Genomic DNA, 16,310 nt, shown 5'->3' with positions numbered 1-16,310 from the left:
GTTCTCCCTCAACAAACCTGCTAGTACTTCGCAGAGCTCCCTGGAGAGGAAATGGGACTGGACCAGGGCGGGATTGGTCAAGCACCTGGTACCTCCTCCTTCAAGTAAACCCACTTATTCCCTCTGGTGAGGCAGCCAAGGTAGGCTTGGACCTCTAGAAGAGGCTAAGAATGGGGGAAAGTAATTAGCAAAGAGCTTGGGGCCATCGGTCATCAGAATTATCCCCACAACCACCACCACCACCATCATCGTCATCATCGTCGCCATCACTCACAAACGCTATGAGCTTGGGCATAATTTTTAACCTGCTCAAGCCTCACTTTCTTCATATATAAACTGGGATAATTGTAAAAGATAATAAAGTTCTTAGCATCTGGTCTGGAACATGGTGCCAGGATAAGTTAGTCATCATTATCACTAGTATTGTTTTTATCGTTACAGAGCCTTCTAAGTGGAGATGCTTTGGGTCGTTACCATAGTGCCTGATTGACAGAGTGGAAATGAGGCTGACTCCTTTCCACTTTTCAGATGAGGAAAGGGAAGCTCTCAGAAGTGAAGACACTCGTCCAGTTGGCTCAGCTCAGAGCCTGGGCAGCGGGCGGGAAGTGCCGAGCAGTCCCCTCCCATTCTGCCTGCCTCCGTCACTCCTGCCCTTGGGCAGAGCTCCAAGAGCTGGGATGCTCTCCAAAATGCCCAGTAAAACTCACTGCTATTTTATGGTTTGTTTGTTTGCTCCTAAAGACATAAAATCCAAGCTTATCAAAGAAAAGTCACACTTAGCCCTGCTGACTTGAGTGGTAAAGTCCAGCGTTATCTATGCTCTTCAGCCCGCACAGAGAACACTTAGTTCCCCACGGAGCTGGCGACATGCTCCAAGGGCTGACCTTTGGCATCACTCACCCCTGCAGCCACGGACCAGTCACAGGGCAGGTGGGGTGGGGAGTCAGACTGGTGGGGGAGAGCCCAGAGATCTTGCCTACCGGCTGGACACCTAGAGTAAGTTTTTCAACCTCTCTGAACCTTCCTTAGTTTCCTCATCTGTAAAATGGATTTCATGATGAGAGCCGCCTCACCAAGAAATCATCAAACGATACGAGAAAGCACTTAACCCAGTGCCTGCCCTCTGAGAAGCACTCAACACATTGTAGCCAACAGAAAGGAGTGGTCCTGTGTTCTCAGGGGCAGGCCCAAGGCTGTTCAACCCGTGCATCTGAGACGGCCCGAGCTGGAACTGGCCTGGGATCTAGAGAGATCAGGTTGGAGGTTCCGGGTGGGGCTGGGAGTGGAGGCGGGGCATGGGGACACGAACAGGGAAAGAAATGCGGTCTGTGGCTAAAAAGCACAGCTCAGGGAGAGGTAAGCTCCTATCAATTTTACCCAAAATTCTACCAGAAGCTGTCTTGATGGCTTCAGCCAAATGATCCCATGCACCAGAACCCGTTTTAGGGGAAAGGGAGAGTTTGCTAGGTCTAGAGATGGGGCACTTGCTCATTCAGAACTTGGCCCAAGTTTTAGGTTAGGAAGAGATAGCATGAGACCCAGCCCCTAGACTCTGGGAACTCCCAGTTGATTTGGGGTGGTGGCCATGAGGGTTATTCACCACTGTGTCCATTGCTTCTGCTACTGAGCACTTCATAGGATCACACTTTCTTCTCTCCACCTCTCCTCGCCTCCCGGGTTAGGTGTGGCCCTGTGATGGCTCTGGCCTGTAATATGGGAGCAGAAGTGACACGGAGCACTTCTGGGTGGATGCTTGGGGAGACCTGATGCCGCACTCCCTTCCTCCCACCATGATGCCTGGCAACACTCCAGAGGGTAGAGGCTCATCAGCTTGTGTCCTTGAATGAGGAAGATGGGGAGCAGAGCCTCTCACCAAATCACGGTGGACCTGCAGTATGAAACCCCATCCCTTTGCCTGTTAATGCCCACCAGTCAGTGTTAAGCCACTGTGTGCTGGGGTTTGGTTGTTAACTGCAGTCCTGAGAAACTAGCAAGACAGAGCCAGTCCCTGGGAGAAAAGCAAAGTCCTGAGACAGGACACAGCAGGGACATGCCTGAGGAACTAAGGGTCCTCAGGAAGGGTTGGGTAAGAGTTCCAGGAGGAGGTTTGGGGCTGGACCTTGAAGGCTAAGCAGGACCTAGAGGATGCTGAAGAATGGACCAGATGCTGGGGTAACCCTGGAGGTAGCTGCAGGTGGGAGGAGCTTGGAGGATAGAAGTGTTTGAAAACACTTGTGCCTGGAAAAGAAGGTGCTGGCAGCAGTCTTAGAAGAGCTGGTATCCAATTTCTTTCTTTCACAGGCTAGGTGTACGGGAGGGACAAGTTCAGCTCGGACTCAAAGCCATTTCGTCATGATTGGGGCTGAGCAGTATGGGACCTGGTGTGATCAGAAGGCAGGGGACAAAGGATGGGGGTCTCATCCTTCTGGATCCACCTCCCTTCCTCCAGGAAGCCCTCTCTGACTACCATGCGGAATGTGAGAAGAAAGCAAAGCTCTGAAATCAGACAGAAGTGGTTAGAATCCCGGTTTTCTTCCTTCAATCATTCAGTCCTTCACTCAGCATCTGTAATGGGTCAGGCACTGTTCCATGTCCTGAAGATGTATTGTGAGCGATCCCCTGGCCTCCCCTGCATCTTCTATTCAAGTGAGAAAGTCAACCACAATAGTCACAACACAAATAAGAAAACAGTCTGAAGTCGTGATGTTGATGAAGAAAATAGCTGAGGGGCAGAAATGAAGAAGTCCAGAGGGACCTACTTTACATGGGGTGGTTAGCGACAGTCACTTCAAATGGGCAACCCTGGAAACTAACACTTAGATGAAGAACAGGAGAGAACATTCCAGGTAAGAAAAATGGTGTGTGCAAGACCTTTAAGTGGGAATGAGCTTGGGTGGGGAAGGGAAGTAGAAACAGAAAGAAGAGTAGTGTCTCTGGAGAGTATTCTGAGCTGAGGCTGGGGAGGTAGAGCTGTGTCTTCCAGGCTGTGTTAAGGGTGGATTCAAGATATATTTTAGAGAGCAAGTCGGTAAGAAGGGAGAAGGAGAAAGAGAGGGTTATAAAACCTGGGGAGGGGGTGCCATTGACCGAGATGGGAAAGTCTAGGGAAAGGATGGGGCAGGTCTGGAAGGGGAAACTGCATCTGCTCTGGATGTGCTAATTCTGCCATGTCTGAGATCTAGTGGAGATGGCAGTGGGCAGCGGAATCTGCAAATCTGAAGGAAGCTCCAAGGAGAAGTTCAGGTGGGGGATACAGACTTGGGACCACTGGCATAAGAATGGTATTTAAATCCAGGGCACTGCACCGCATCACCTGGGAAGTGAGGGTGGAAAGTGAAGAGAGAGGGCCCAAGGGGGTCTAAGAAAGACCAATATTTAGGGGTCAGAAAAAGGAGGACCCCATGAAGGACTGGCCAGTGAAGGAGGAAACCTGGGAGAGTGTTCAGCGTGGGAACTGGGAGAGCAGGGTGTTTCCAGAAGGAAGGAACAGACAAAGGACTAAGATGAAGTCCCAGAGTGGGGCTGGACCCAGCCAGATGGGGGTCATGGGTGAACTTGACTGAGTGGTGTCAGGAGAGCATCGGGAACAGAGCCAGGCTTCAGTGGGGTCTGGGGCGCATGGGGTTGAGAAAGTGGGGACCATGTGTGTGCATCAAACTCTGGAGAAATTGGACTCGGAAAGAGAATCGAGGAATCAGGAGGTGGCTGTGAAGGGGAGGAGTTGGCTGTAGGAGGACTAGGGGGGCATGTCTGAGAAAGGAGGAGACCCGTTTGAAAGGCAGGGAGGACACCACCGAGGGAGCGAAGTTCTTGAGTAGCTGGAGGGGTGAATTCAGAGCACAGGTGGAGAGACTTTTCTCCATCCGTCTAGGAAGGAAGAAGCAGAAGAGGTGCCTATCTGGGTTGGGTGGTGAGTTTGGTGCTGGGAAGATGAGAGTTTGGAACTGGAGGGAGAGTGCAGGGGCGGAGGAGGAGGTGTGAGAGCATTGTCTTCGTGTGGGAGTGGGACAGCGGACCGGCGGAGAGAAGTGGGGTGTTGCCTGGCGGTACTGCTGGATGTGCCCAGACTGAGATCCTGAACTTAGAGCAAAGCAGCCAACCCGATTGTGTGATTATCCCCCAACAGCTCTGCTGCAGGCAAGAAGAAGGCAGATGGGAGGGTTCATTTAGGGCTGGTAACCTACAAGAGAAAGGCTGAGTTGCTGAGGGAATCCACGTTGGAGCAGAGGCTGGATGGGAAGGGAAGAGAGGCCAGCGGGGAGGCCTGGGGCAGGGGTGGGGCTCAGTGCATGGAAATGGAAGGAATGGGGCAGTGGGGGAACTTGAGTGGCAGGCATGGGAGGATAAGGACCTGTGTCTGGAATCCAGATTTGAGGATGGGAAGGATGAGCTGGTCCAGGTTTGACTGAAGGAAAGGGTCCCTGAGGAGCCCAGGGAGAGGCTGCCAGAGGAGGGTGGGTTGAGGTGCTGCACGGTCCATCTGATAGGATGCAGATGTCACCAAGGATGAGGACAGAAAGCCCTGACCAGGAGGGAGGCGCAGCCATGCGTGAGCTCTGAGAGCCAGCACCACTGCCCAGCTTCTGCCACTTTCCAGATGCATGACCCGGGAGACTTATTTCCCCTCTCGGCACTTCGGTATCTCCACTTGTAAAAACGAGGACAATAATTTGTACCTGTCCCCTCAAGTCACTGTGAAGACTAAATGAGATAATTCAGATAAAGCACCAAACAGTGCCTGGGGCAAATTAAGTGCCAATAAGTGTTAAATATCACCCCGTGGAGTGGGTTGAATTGTAGCCCCCCAAAGACAGGTTCATGTCCTAATCCCCGGCACCTATAAATGTGACCTTATTTGGGCAAAGGGTCTTTGCAGATGTAATTAAGTCAAGGATCTTGAGATGAGACAGTCCTGGATTGCTTGGGAGGGCCCTAAATCCCATGACAAGAGACAGAAAGGAGACACAAGACACACAGAGGGGAAGGCTATGTGACAATGGACGTAGAGGTAGGAGTGAGGCAGCCATGAGACGAGGGGTGCCTAGCTTATGGTACCAGAAGCCCAGAAGCAGCAAGGAAGGATTCTCCCCTAGAGCTTTCGGAGGGAGCACAGCCTTGCCGACGCCTTGATTTTGGATTTCTGGCCTTTAGAACTGTGAATGAGTAAATTTCTGTTGCTTTAAGCCACCAAGTTTGTGGTAATTTGTTACAGCAGCTCTAGAAATCTAATACACACATGTGTCTGGGCGGTGATAATTGTTACCTTTGGAAACTGACATGGGCATTAAAGAAGAAAGTACATGAAAATTTCAGGTGCAATGAGGTGACCAATAAATATCAGAGTGTCCCTCCCAACCTCCACCATACTGGCATGTTTACACACACACACACACACGCATGCATGCACACAGGGACATTCTTTTGGCATAAATGTTGCTTTGTGCTGTTGGTTATTATTTTCTTAGGCATAGCCTTTGATCACTGTATTCAGACTCAACAAAGAGATGCTGCTACCAACGGTCACAGATGTGCAGTTGGCACAAATACACACATACATATGAAACATGACAGGGACAAATGTCCAGAGCAGCCCCCAGCATCAGACATGATAACGTCAGAGAAGGAGAGGATGGTGTGTCTTCAGAATGTGGTTCACTGAGAGGCTGATGCGATTGAGGAGGTTTCCCTTCCTCGGCTGGCCACAGGCTGGGTCTGGACCCGCATGGGTTCTGCAGACTTGGGGCACAGCCGTGCGGGGAGAGAGGCTGGCCCTCTGTGGAGCTCTGAGTCACCTGCTAGCTTTAATGAGAACTAACTCACAGAGCGGGCCTAGGGTGGGGAAAAGGCAGCCGGGAAGAGGCAGCGTAGGGGCTCCAGGCTGTCTGATTGATCAGCACAGGTCAATATCTTGTCAGTTTCAAAGCTGGACCCCTGAGAACTTGACTCTGTGCTGAGCAGTACCCACAGCTCTCCTCTGGATCAGCATTTGATCCTTCTCAGTCATGGGGAATGAAGCCTCTGACACTCACCGGCCAGGTTTGCTTCCTCTGCAGATATTTTCAACTGAAAATCATGGCAGGCTTAAGGCAAATAACGTTCAGTCACAGAAAACATGAAAAAGAAGGTTCTTGGCACTTGGGAACACTGGTGAAGAATTGTCTCTCTGAAACTGGAGTTTCATTTGATGTTTCTTGGAAAGAAACCATCCAACTTACTTTATATAGTCTTTCACTTCTTCAAAGGGTTCAGAATCAGACCCTAAAAAAACATAAATAATCCAAAAAAATGTTGTACTCTGTCCTGTGAATGCTGTTTCCTTCCTCCTCATAAGGTAGGTATACTTATGAACTCTGAAAAGTAATTTCAGGGGGAAAAATGTAATATTAGTCCAGTTTTATAACAGTGAAAGTGTTTTGTTCTTGCCTTGGGGATTATTTTTAAGTCAGGGTGGTATTACTGATACAAGTTGACATACACAACTGACGGAGGCCAAAGTCCTTCAGATTTTATGTCTGCCTTCCCAGGTGTTTATGCTTTTAGAAAAGGGGATTTGCCACCCAGGAATGTGTGTGTTAATCCAAACAGGGCTCCTTCCCACTGTTTGAGATCCCGGTGTAGACGTGACCTGTGGGCCCAGCCCTCCCATCCCCCTCCCCTGATCCATGTATACTCGACCATGCTGGCCCCATACCAGGTTTCAGCCACGGGGGGCAAGTGTGTCCTCTCTCATCTCAGCCTGTCTGTCTGTCTAGACATTCAGAGCCCCACCAGGCAGGTCAGTCCCATGGCTTGGACCCAGATGGAGGCAACAGGGCCGTGACCCGTGGGGATGGCCCAAAGCCCAGTCTCTCTGATGCTCTGAGAACAGCTCCCAGCGGCCTCTTCGCGGACAGCTGTCAGATAAGAGATGCAGTGTTCCAGGGTGGCCCTGGCCATCTGCTGGGCAAGTATTTTAAGCCCAATTTCTTCTGGAAGGAAGTTTTAAGAAACTTCTGCCTTGATGTTCCCCATCTATGCATAATAAAAGCCCACACATGACCGGGTCCCACAAAGGGAGGCTATCAGGGGTCTGGAGGGAGATGGGGAGCCTCCCCTCTTTCCACCCAGCTGAGTGCTCTCTTAACGTGTCAGGGTGCCCGGGTTGCCACACTCTTTGGCTAAAGTGAGAATTACATCATTCCACACCTACTATGTGTGATGCTGGGAAAGCAAGGGATGGGGTCCCGACACCCCTAGTTCTCACAGAGCAGACAGCCCAGGCCTTGCCAATCACCAGACCCCCAGAGATGAGGACCCAGGCCCCTACCTCTTGTCCCACGGCCACTCCAAGCTCCAGCGCCCCAAGTTCTAACACACACTCAAGCTGGGGCTCCGAGAGTGCGTGCAAAGCCTTACTGTCCAGAGGATGAAACTGAAGGTGGGATTGAATGGGGTGGCAGGGATGGCCAGGCAGGTGACGTTTGAGCAGAGACCTAAAAAAGCCAACCCTGTGCGTATCTGAGCACTTTAGGAAGAGGGGACCGCAAGCCTGTAATGCCGGAGTGAGCCTGGGGTAGTCCAGGAAACAGCCCAGACTGCTGGGATTTAGTTCAATCAAAGTGTCATTTTCTTAGGACCAATGAAGACTTCTGTTTCATACTATAGCCACTGAGTTCAGACAGCAACTTAATTTTCCAAAACGCACGTGTCACCAGAGTTGCAAGAGGCTACCTTCATCAAGCCATTATCAGTCATTTGTCCTCCAGGGGACGTGATTTGTCAGAACCCTGCCAGCACCATGGCTCTGGCAGCAGCTTTTAAAGGAAGGGGTTTAGAGGAACCTAGTGGCCCCGGAGCCTGAGCAGGTGGGGTGTGGAAGGAGGAAGGGACGACCACGAAGCAAAAAGGGGCCCTAAAAGGAGAACCATTTGGCCAAAGGCTGGACTTGCCTCTTAAGAAAGAAGTTTGTAATCTGAATCAGCCCAGGGTTCTCACTACTCGTTTTTTAAGCGGCAAAAAGTGTAAATTGTGCTCTGCGGCCAAGAACAAACTCGGGCTTTCAGAAAAGAGGATTTGCCACGAATCCTAATTGGACATTTAATCACCACCTGCCCATCCCACGGTCACGTGTTGAATGCGCACCAGGTGCCAGGGACCATGCTGGACCAGGGGTCTGCCTTGACTCTTACAGTTCAAAGGCCAGAGAGACACAATTGCAATGTAGTTATTAAAATCCCCTGGCGGGGACGAGGGCATTTACCTGCAAGCCAACAGAAGGCTGGTCCCAGAGCTCGGTGACTGGGAGCCTGAGTCAGGCCTGAAGCCCCTGGGGATCAGGAGTGGAGCCCAGGGAGGGACTTGGAGGGGCCAAGGCTGAGCCCGTGGAGGGTCGCCCAGGGCAGTTTCTGGGACAGCTGACACAGCATACTTGCACAGCACTGAGCAAATCCAAGCTGACATCTCTTTGAAGAGCCCCTATTCCAACTGGGGGCAACGTGGGCTGTGATGTCTTCCCCAGCACAGGTGGCCATGTTTCCCCTCTAAGTACTCAGACCCCATACCTAAGCACACGCTCTCAGGGCATGCTGTGTGTCCTCCTGCCTTTGCTTCTCATGGGACCATGATACTTCCGCACAATTCCAAGATGCCCTCACATGCCACACCCACCGAGCTGCAGAGAGCTGGGGTCAAGCTCACTGCCACTCACACTTTCGTTCGTTACCTGCTCTGCACGCTGATTCCATCCCACCCCTGCCCCTGCGGATCCCGGTCGGCGGCCCCTTCCCACGTCTCTGACCTCGCCGGTCCCTTTGGCTTTGTCACTAGGAGGCTCTGTCCTACCTGATGATGGACGGGGCTCTCCCCAGGCACACAGACTAGGGCGGCCTCACCTACAACAGGCCGTGGCCTTGGCCCTGGGCCCTCCTGCCCACTCTGTCCTCCCACTCACCCTGAATTTGGCAGGACACGTGGATGTCTGTGCCAGCGCAAACTGGCAGAGGGAGACAGAAATGAGGATTGAACATTTTGCAGCTACAAGAGAAACTGAAACAAACAGAAAGCCCCTTCCTGAGTGGTGTCCTGCAGAGAATTCTCCCCGGGTGATGCACTCACCCGTCGATGCTGCTGCCGGCCCCAGGGTTTCTGAAGTCACCCATGGGAGTCCTGAGTAAGCTCCCAGACCCTGCCACGCTCGATCACGGATACGGAGCTTTAAAAAAAAAATCCTGCACTGGAATCCCACTGGAGTTTTGAAGAGGTGGGTATTTTGTAAAAACCCCCTGGGGGAGGCTAATGTCCTCCAAGGCTGAGGACTCCCCACCCCGCTTCACATGCAGCATCCGGCCCGTGTTCAGTAGATGCTCCACATGGGTCGCAAGGGTGGCATGGACCGTCCTCCGTCTCTCATGATTAAAGACCCCGTTTCCTCCCTTTGTGTTTTGCAAAAAGTGTTTCATTAAAGTAAATGCCTAAATATCCACGCTGCAGCCTTTCTTCAAGCAGCCAATGGTTGACCGTCCAACTGGCTGGGATTTCTTTCCCAAAACCCAACATTTTCCCTTTAAAACGAGCTGATAACACTGTTTCTGGATCAGCCCTGAGGTGAGCTGGCAGCTCAAAAGAACAGAACTCTCCACGAGCCCTCCGCTCCCAGCCCTCCCCAGCCTATTCCTCTTCTCACCCATCGCTCTGGCCAAAGTCCGCAGTTAGGATCCTGTCCTCTCTCTCTCCTCACTGGGAGGAGCTGTCTCCTCTTGCCTCGAGCATCTCTCCCTCCATTCAGGTCCAGGACCAGGTCCCAGGTCTCCTGGGAGGACCCCTGACCGTCCCCTGTGCCTACACTTCTGTTCACTACCACCATCCAGGTGCATGCAGCCAGAGGGGTCTTAAATTTTTCACTTTTTATTTTGACATAAAATAAAAATTTATTTTGACTTACAAAAAGGTTGCAAAATAGTGTAAACAATTTCCTTACAGTCCCCACCCAGATTCCCCAAAGGTTGACATTTTGCCACATTTGCTTCATCCTTCTCCCACGCCCCCAAGATACAGCCCACATGTATGCCTATGATATGTTTCTCTGAATGTTTAAGAGTAAACTGCAGACAGGCAACGCCCCTCACCCTTGAATACTTCAGTGTGTGTCTCCTAAGAATAAGGGCATTCTCTTAAACGACTGTGGTTCAATGGTCAAAATCAGGATAGTAACCTTGATGCAATACTATTATCTAACCTACATATTTGATGCAGATTTTACCATTTGTCCCAATCGTGTCCTTTATGGCAAAAGGAAAATCCCTGATCACACATCACAGTCAGCCATCATGTCCCTTCAATTTCCCTTAGTCTGGAATTCAGAGGAATCTTTCTCAAATAATTCAGATTGGATTATGTTGGCTCTGTAACAGAAGGCCTCCACTGCCCTGTGAATTTAAAGGGAGCCCGTCTCTAGGATGTGGCCCGCTTGGCCCTGCAGCCCAGCCCCCAATTGTTCCCTACTTTGCTTGTTCCCGGCCTCCTTTCCGCAGCTCTGGTCCCTCTGTCTGGTCTCTTCTCCCAGCTCTTGGCTGGCTGCTCCTGGCTAATCCTGAGGGCTCAGAGGAAAGGCCTTCCTTGCTTTAGCTGCACCACCAGACCCTCTGCACCACGAGACCCACTGCATCACCAGACCTGCTCGCCTACACTTGGCCGTGTTTATTTCCTGCACCTTTCACTGTCTGCTCATCTTATTCACCTGTTTGTCTTACGCCCCTCAGCCCCACTGAATGTAAGCCCCAGGAGGGCAGGGGTCTCAGCAGCCTGGTTGCTGCTGAGTTCTGAGCACTTGGAATCAATCGTGTCTGGTACATAATAGATGTTCAATAAACACTTGTTGGTCAAATGAATACGTGAAGGAATGAAGGCAAGATTTTTCCAGACTATTTGAGTTAAAGACAATAAGATCCTTTCACCTACGCTTAAATGGGATAGAGATTTCCTAGATGCTGACAGAAGAAGGAAAAATGTTTGTTCCCCAGATAGCTTTTCAGAATGCTATCCAATGACTGAGAAAGCTTTGGTGCCTGGCTCTCCTCTTCCAATGGTCCAGATGTCAAGGTAACAGAAAGGATTTACTTTTTAAGAAAATGAGCCAAGGGACTTCCCTGCTGGCGCAGTGGTTAAGAATCCGCCTGCCAATGCAGGGGACGCGGGTTCGATCCCTAGTCCGGGAAGATCCCACATGCCGCGGAGCAACTAAGCCCGTGCACCACAACTACTAAGCCTGCGCCCTCGAGCCCGCGAGCCACAACTACTGAGCCCGCGTGCCTAGAGGCCACGCACCGTGAAGAGTAGCCCCGGCTCTCCCCAACTAGAGAAAGCCCGGGCACAGCAAGGAAGACCCAACACAGCCAAAAATAAATAAGTAAATAAATAAATGTATAGGAAAAAAAAAAAAAGCCAGATCTTCCACATCCAGGGCTTTCTGTGTCAGGCTTCTCAGCACAAATAAGTGACACATATTGACATGAAGGTCACGGTTGAATAACAGGGGGAAGAGTTACTGACAGAGCCACAGGTTCTCCTTTCCTGTTAGAGGGGCCTTAAGAGGCCGCTGAATGCCCTTGGTGGACCCCAGCCAGAACCCCAGCCTCTCCTCATGCCTCTGCAGAGATGGCTCCCGGCCCAGGGGCCCCAGAGCAAGAGGACAGGGCAGGAGTGAGCCTGGGCCTTGGGCAGCAGGACTGAAGTGCTGTCCCTTTAAATTGGTCAGATTCTGCATCCTCATCGGGGAGATGAATCCTCAGCTATAGACATGAGTCAAAGTTTGTCGAGAAAACTGTGCACTTGACTGTGTGTATTTGTACCTCCATACGTATTTTTTTTTTTTTAAAAGAGAGAAGAGGGGACTTCCCTGGTGGTCCAGTGGTTAGGACTTTGCCTTCCAATGCAGGGGGTGTGGGTTCGGTCCCTGATTGGGGAGTTAAGATCCCACATGCCTCGCAGCCAAAAAATCAAAACATAAAACAGAAGCAATATTGTAATAAATACAGTAAAGACTTTAAAAATGGTCCACATCAAAAAAAAAAAAAAAAGTCTTAGAAAAGAAAACAAACAATGAGCAGAAAAACAAATGAAACAGTGAGCAGGCCAGTGAGATGTAAGAGGCAGAAGAGAGCTGACCATGCAGGGGCTTTGGGCACTGCAGAGTTTGAGCCGAGGCATCGCGTGGCAGGATGCTGCGGGCCGGGGAAGCTCTGGGAACATCTTCCTGCTCCAGGTCTGGGGGCAAAGGTTCCAGGGCGAACGGGGGAGAGTGGATCCTGCTCCCAGTGGATACACACCAGGCTGTCCCGGACCTACCTCACTCACTCTACGTTCTAGTGGAGAGACCACCCTTGGGGGTTCTGTGACCCCTTTGCTCCATCACCCTGGCACCAGGATGCCGCCACTAACATGGCCTTACATGTGAACAAATGTCTGGGAGCTGCTCCTCCCCGGTGGTGGCATGAGTGGGACAGCGGGCAAAGAATGAGGGGGCCACAGCTTCCCCCAGACCGAGGCCACGCCTTACAGGGCAACTGGCAGCAGTCAGCAGGCTCAGGCCATACCCAGCACTCTTGGGACAACCCACACGTCAACAGCAGGCCCTCAGGCAAGGTCACCAAGAGTTGCAGGAGGTCTGAGGCAAGAAATGCAGGACCTGGGCCTCCACAGGGAGGTGAGCCATTGGCAAAGCTGAAATGCCCTGGTGGCCAGAGAGGCAAGCAAAGCGTGGGGTCTGGAGTGCCCAGCCCCTCCCTCCCCTACAAGGTGGATTTGGACCAGGCCACAATGACATGAGCCCCCAGAACGCCCGGAGCTCTTCTGAGGCCGGCAGCCTGGTGGGCACCCCCTCCAAGGCAGACCCTGCCCGGCCTCAGCCTCCCACACCTGCTCCGCTGGGACCTGAGAGGGGGACGGAGGAGCAGGTAGACCTGTGTGCGCTGACAGAGCCACACTGCCCGGCTTCACACCCCAGCTCTGCCACCCACGAGCTCGGTGACCCTGGGCAAGCAGACTAAATGCCCCGTGACTCAGTTTCCCTGTCTCGGCACCTGGGGTCATAACGGCGGTTTCTTTAAAGGGCCGTTTGTTTGTTCTGAGATGATGGGGTGCTGTGAACAGGACCTCACACATACCAAGCGCCCAATGGTTAGTTGTCACAATAGGTGATGGGGGTTAGGGTGCGGGGCCCTGGGAGCCGGATGGGGGTTGGGCGAGACACCCAGGGGAGCTGCAGGTCTCTCACTCTCCAAGCTCTGGAAACAGCTCCCTCTGGGATTCCAGTACAGAATTCTACTGTGGTCTTTCCGCTTACTGGCCTTGAGACCCTGAGCATGTCTGAGTTTTAAGCACGTTTATATTTTTATCTGCACCTGGGAGATGGCAGGATCTTAATACACATACTTGGATTGAATAAATTGTTCAGGCAAATGACCACCTAGAGGACTAAAAATGTAATGAGGTGGTATAAGCTCTCTGATGTCCTTCCGGGCCAGAAAGCCTACAATGGAACATGGCACCTTTAGGGTGTATTGTGAGAATGGTTCCCCAAGTTTGATCTTGTTTAGTCAGTAGATTGACGGGTTACTATAGAGCTAAGTCTCCCAAAATCTGCTTTAAGGAGACCAAGCTGAGCAGCTAGTATAATTTCCCCTTCTCGAGTCCCTTTTGGAAATGCATGTCATATACGGCATAACAAGCCAGAAACAAGGGCCTTCTACTGTATCTTCTTCTTGGTACTAAATTCTCCTAAGGACTTAGGGCTTGCCTCAGGAAAGAGAGGTTTCAGGCAAAGGAGGCCCAGTGGTAGAAGTGAGAGACGATGAGAGAGCATCCTTTTGCCTTGTCATTTCCCTTCTTCTCACAGCCCCACTCTGGTCTCGCCCAAAGGGGAATTTTAACCATCCATCGATCACCTCACACCTTCTGAATTCGTACTGTTTATAGGGGGACTCCTAACAACCCTTGACAAAGTCTTTCCTGACAGGTAGGAATGAGTCAGCGCTTCGGGCTGTTAGCAACAGTATCTGACTTAGCACAGAGAGAACTTATGGGAGGGGCCCTGCGCTCAAGGAACAAACAGGAAGCGTGGAGACCAGGCACAGGCACGCCGGCAGCAGGCACCACGGCCAGGGAACGCACATGTGCCTCCTTGTCTACCCGGCTACAAGGATGCTGCAGTCCCATCAGCCCCTTCTTGCCTCGCTTGCTCCAGGTTCAAAGTGCTGGGGAAGAGTGCTGGATTGGGCCATGGCTTAGGCCACGGCTGCCGTCGGCTGTCCTGGGGGCAAGGATAGTTTCAAAGGTGGAAGGCAACGGTGGGGGGCAGGCACACAACGAGCAACTGTGGTGGCAATAAGAAAGGGGGGAGGGGGTGGGCTGGATGCTGGCTGATCCCCAGCCCTCCCCCTAGAGAAAAGCTCACAAGAAATGTGCAGGATGTGTGGGAAGAAAAGTCAAGCGCGCTAACAGCATCAAAAAGAAGCCTAATAGATGAAAATACGAGCTGACTGCCTTGGAAAGCATCTTGGGAAAATGGCAACGCTCCCTAAATGAATATGGTCATTGCAATCCCAAATTAAGACACTCACCAAACTTTCCAAGATGCTTAAACTAATTCCAAACTGCACGTGAAAGACAAAATGTGGAATGGCCAGGACAGTCTTGAAAAATAAAGACGAGAAATTCAAAACATATTACAACACCATAGTAATTAGCATCATGTAGATGAAAACAAAAAGATCACTGGAAAAAAGAAGAGTTGAAAAACAGAACCACATAATAGGAGAATTTGGTAGATGTCAAAGAGCCATTTCACGTGAAGAAAAGAGGACAGTCCTGGCTGTCTATGGGGGAAAAAAATAAAGTTAGATTCACATTATGGCATTAAAGAAAAAAAAATCCAGGTGGGTTAAAGATGAAAACAAACTGTAGTGTTACATGAAGACTATATCACAAAATATATTTAAAACTTTGGCCTAGGGAAGGGCTCTTAAAATACAAAATACAGAAACCTAAGTAAGATGAATAAATCTGACTTCTAAAGTGGTGAGAACTACATGAAATACACCACAGCAGTTCGAAGACACGCAGTGGAATAAAATCTATGTTCACAAAAAGATGTGTTCAAAAATATTCATAGGTTTATTCATCCTAGCCCAAACTGTAAGAGCTCAGGTGTTCATTAATAAGACAACAGAGAAAGTGTGGTCTGTTTGTACAGTAGAATACTACTCAGCAAGAAAAAGGAAATTACTGATGATTGTAACATTATGCTGAGCAAAAAAGAAATCAGACACAAAAGACCACACACTGCATGAGCCCATTCAAACTCTCCTAAAAACTAATTTATGGTAGAAAAAAATCAAATCAGAACTGAGGTCACCCCTGGAGGCAAGAGGGGAGGGACTTGTGATGCCCAAGAGGGAGCAGGAGGGAACTTTCAGGAGTGACGGTCATGCTCCTTATCTTGACAGGGGTTTGGGTGACATCTGCATCCTTGGTCAAAACTTAGCAAATGCATACTTAAGAGTTGTTTTATTACCTGTAAATTTTATCTCAGAAAAAATTTATAAAAAATTAATGAACTCTAAATGATATACGTGTTGAAGTATTTAGGGATAAGGTTGCTGATGACTACGATTTCCTTTGAAATGCGTCACAAGGTAAGATGCAAGAATGGATGGATAGATACAGAATCAAGGAAGTAAGAGTAAAATGTGAAAGGTAGAATCTAAGTGGTGGGTATATAGGTGTTCTCTGTACATCCTTCCAACTTTTCTGTATGTTTGAAAATCTCCATAATAAAATGTTGAGAAAAAAAGATAACAGACTGGAGGAAACATATTTCCAAGATATGAGATTTTTACCCAGAATACACAAAGGGCTAATTATGAATAGGAAAAATAAAAAACCCAACTGAAAATAAGCAAAGGCCTTTAGAAAAAAAAGCAGATGCCAACAATGTCTGAAAAGATCCTCCTCTTTGAAAGTGGAAAATTTGAATTCAGACAACAGCACCCCTCTTCCCCCTCCAGGCTGGTATCGTCTTGCGTAGCTTGGCAGATGTCAGCGGGTGGTCGTGTGAAGCAGAACAGCCAGTTTGGCAGTACCTGTGAGTCTGTTGAAGCTGCTAATCCCACCACCCTGAACCATCACCCAGCACCTCTCCTGCAGGCTGGCGAAGAATGGACCAGGCAGCGCCGAAGATGCAGAAAAGCCAAAGCAGGACACCAGGCAAGGAGCTTTTACTCCTGTGTGCAGTGGTTAGAATGGAGTCACTACGGAAAAACCTATGACCTACCGCT

This window comes from Balaenoptera ricei, chromosome 13 (assembly GCF_028023285.1).
Source record: "Balaenoptera ricei isolate mBalRic1 chromosome 13, mBalRic1.hap2, whole genome shotgun sequence".
Lineage (NCBI taxonomy): Eukaryota > Metazoa > Chordata > Mammalia > Artiodactyla > Balaenopteridae > Balaenoptera > Balaenoptera ricei.
Note: the sequence above shows the minus strand (reverse complement) of the source record.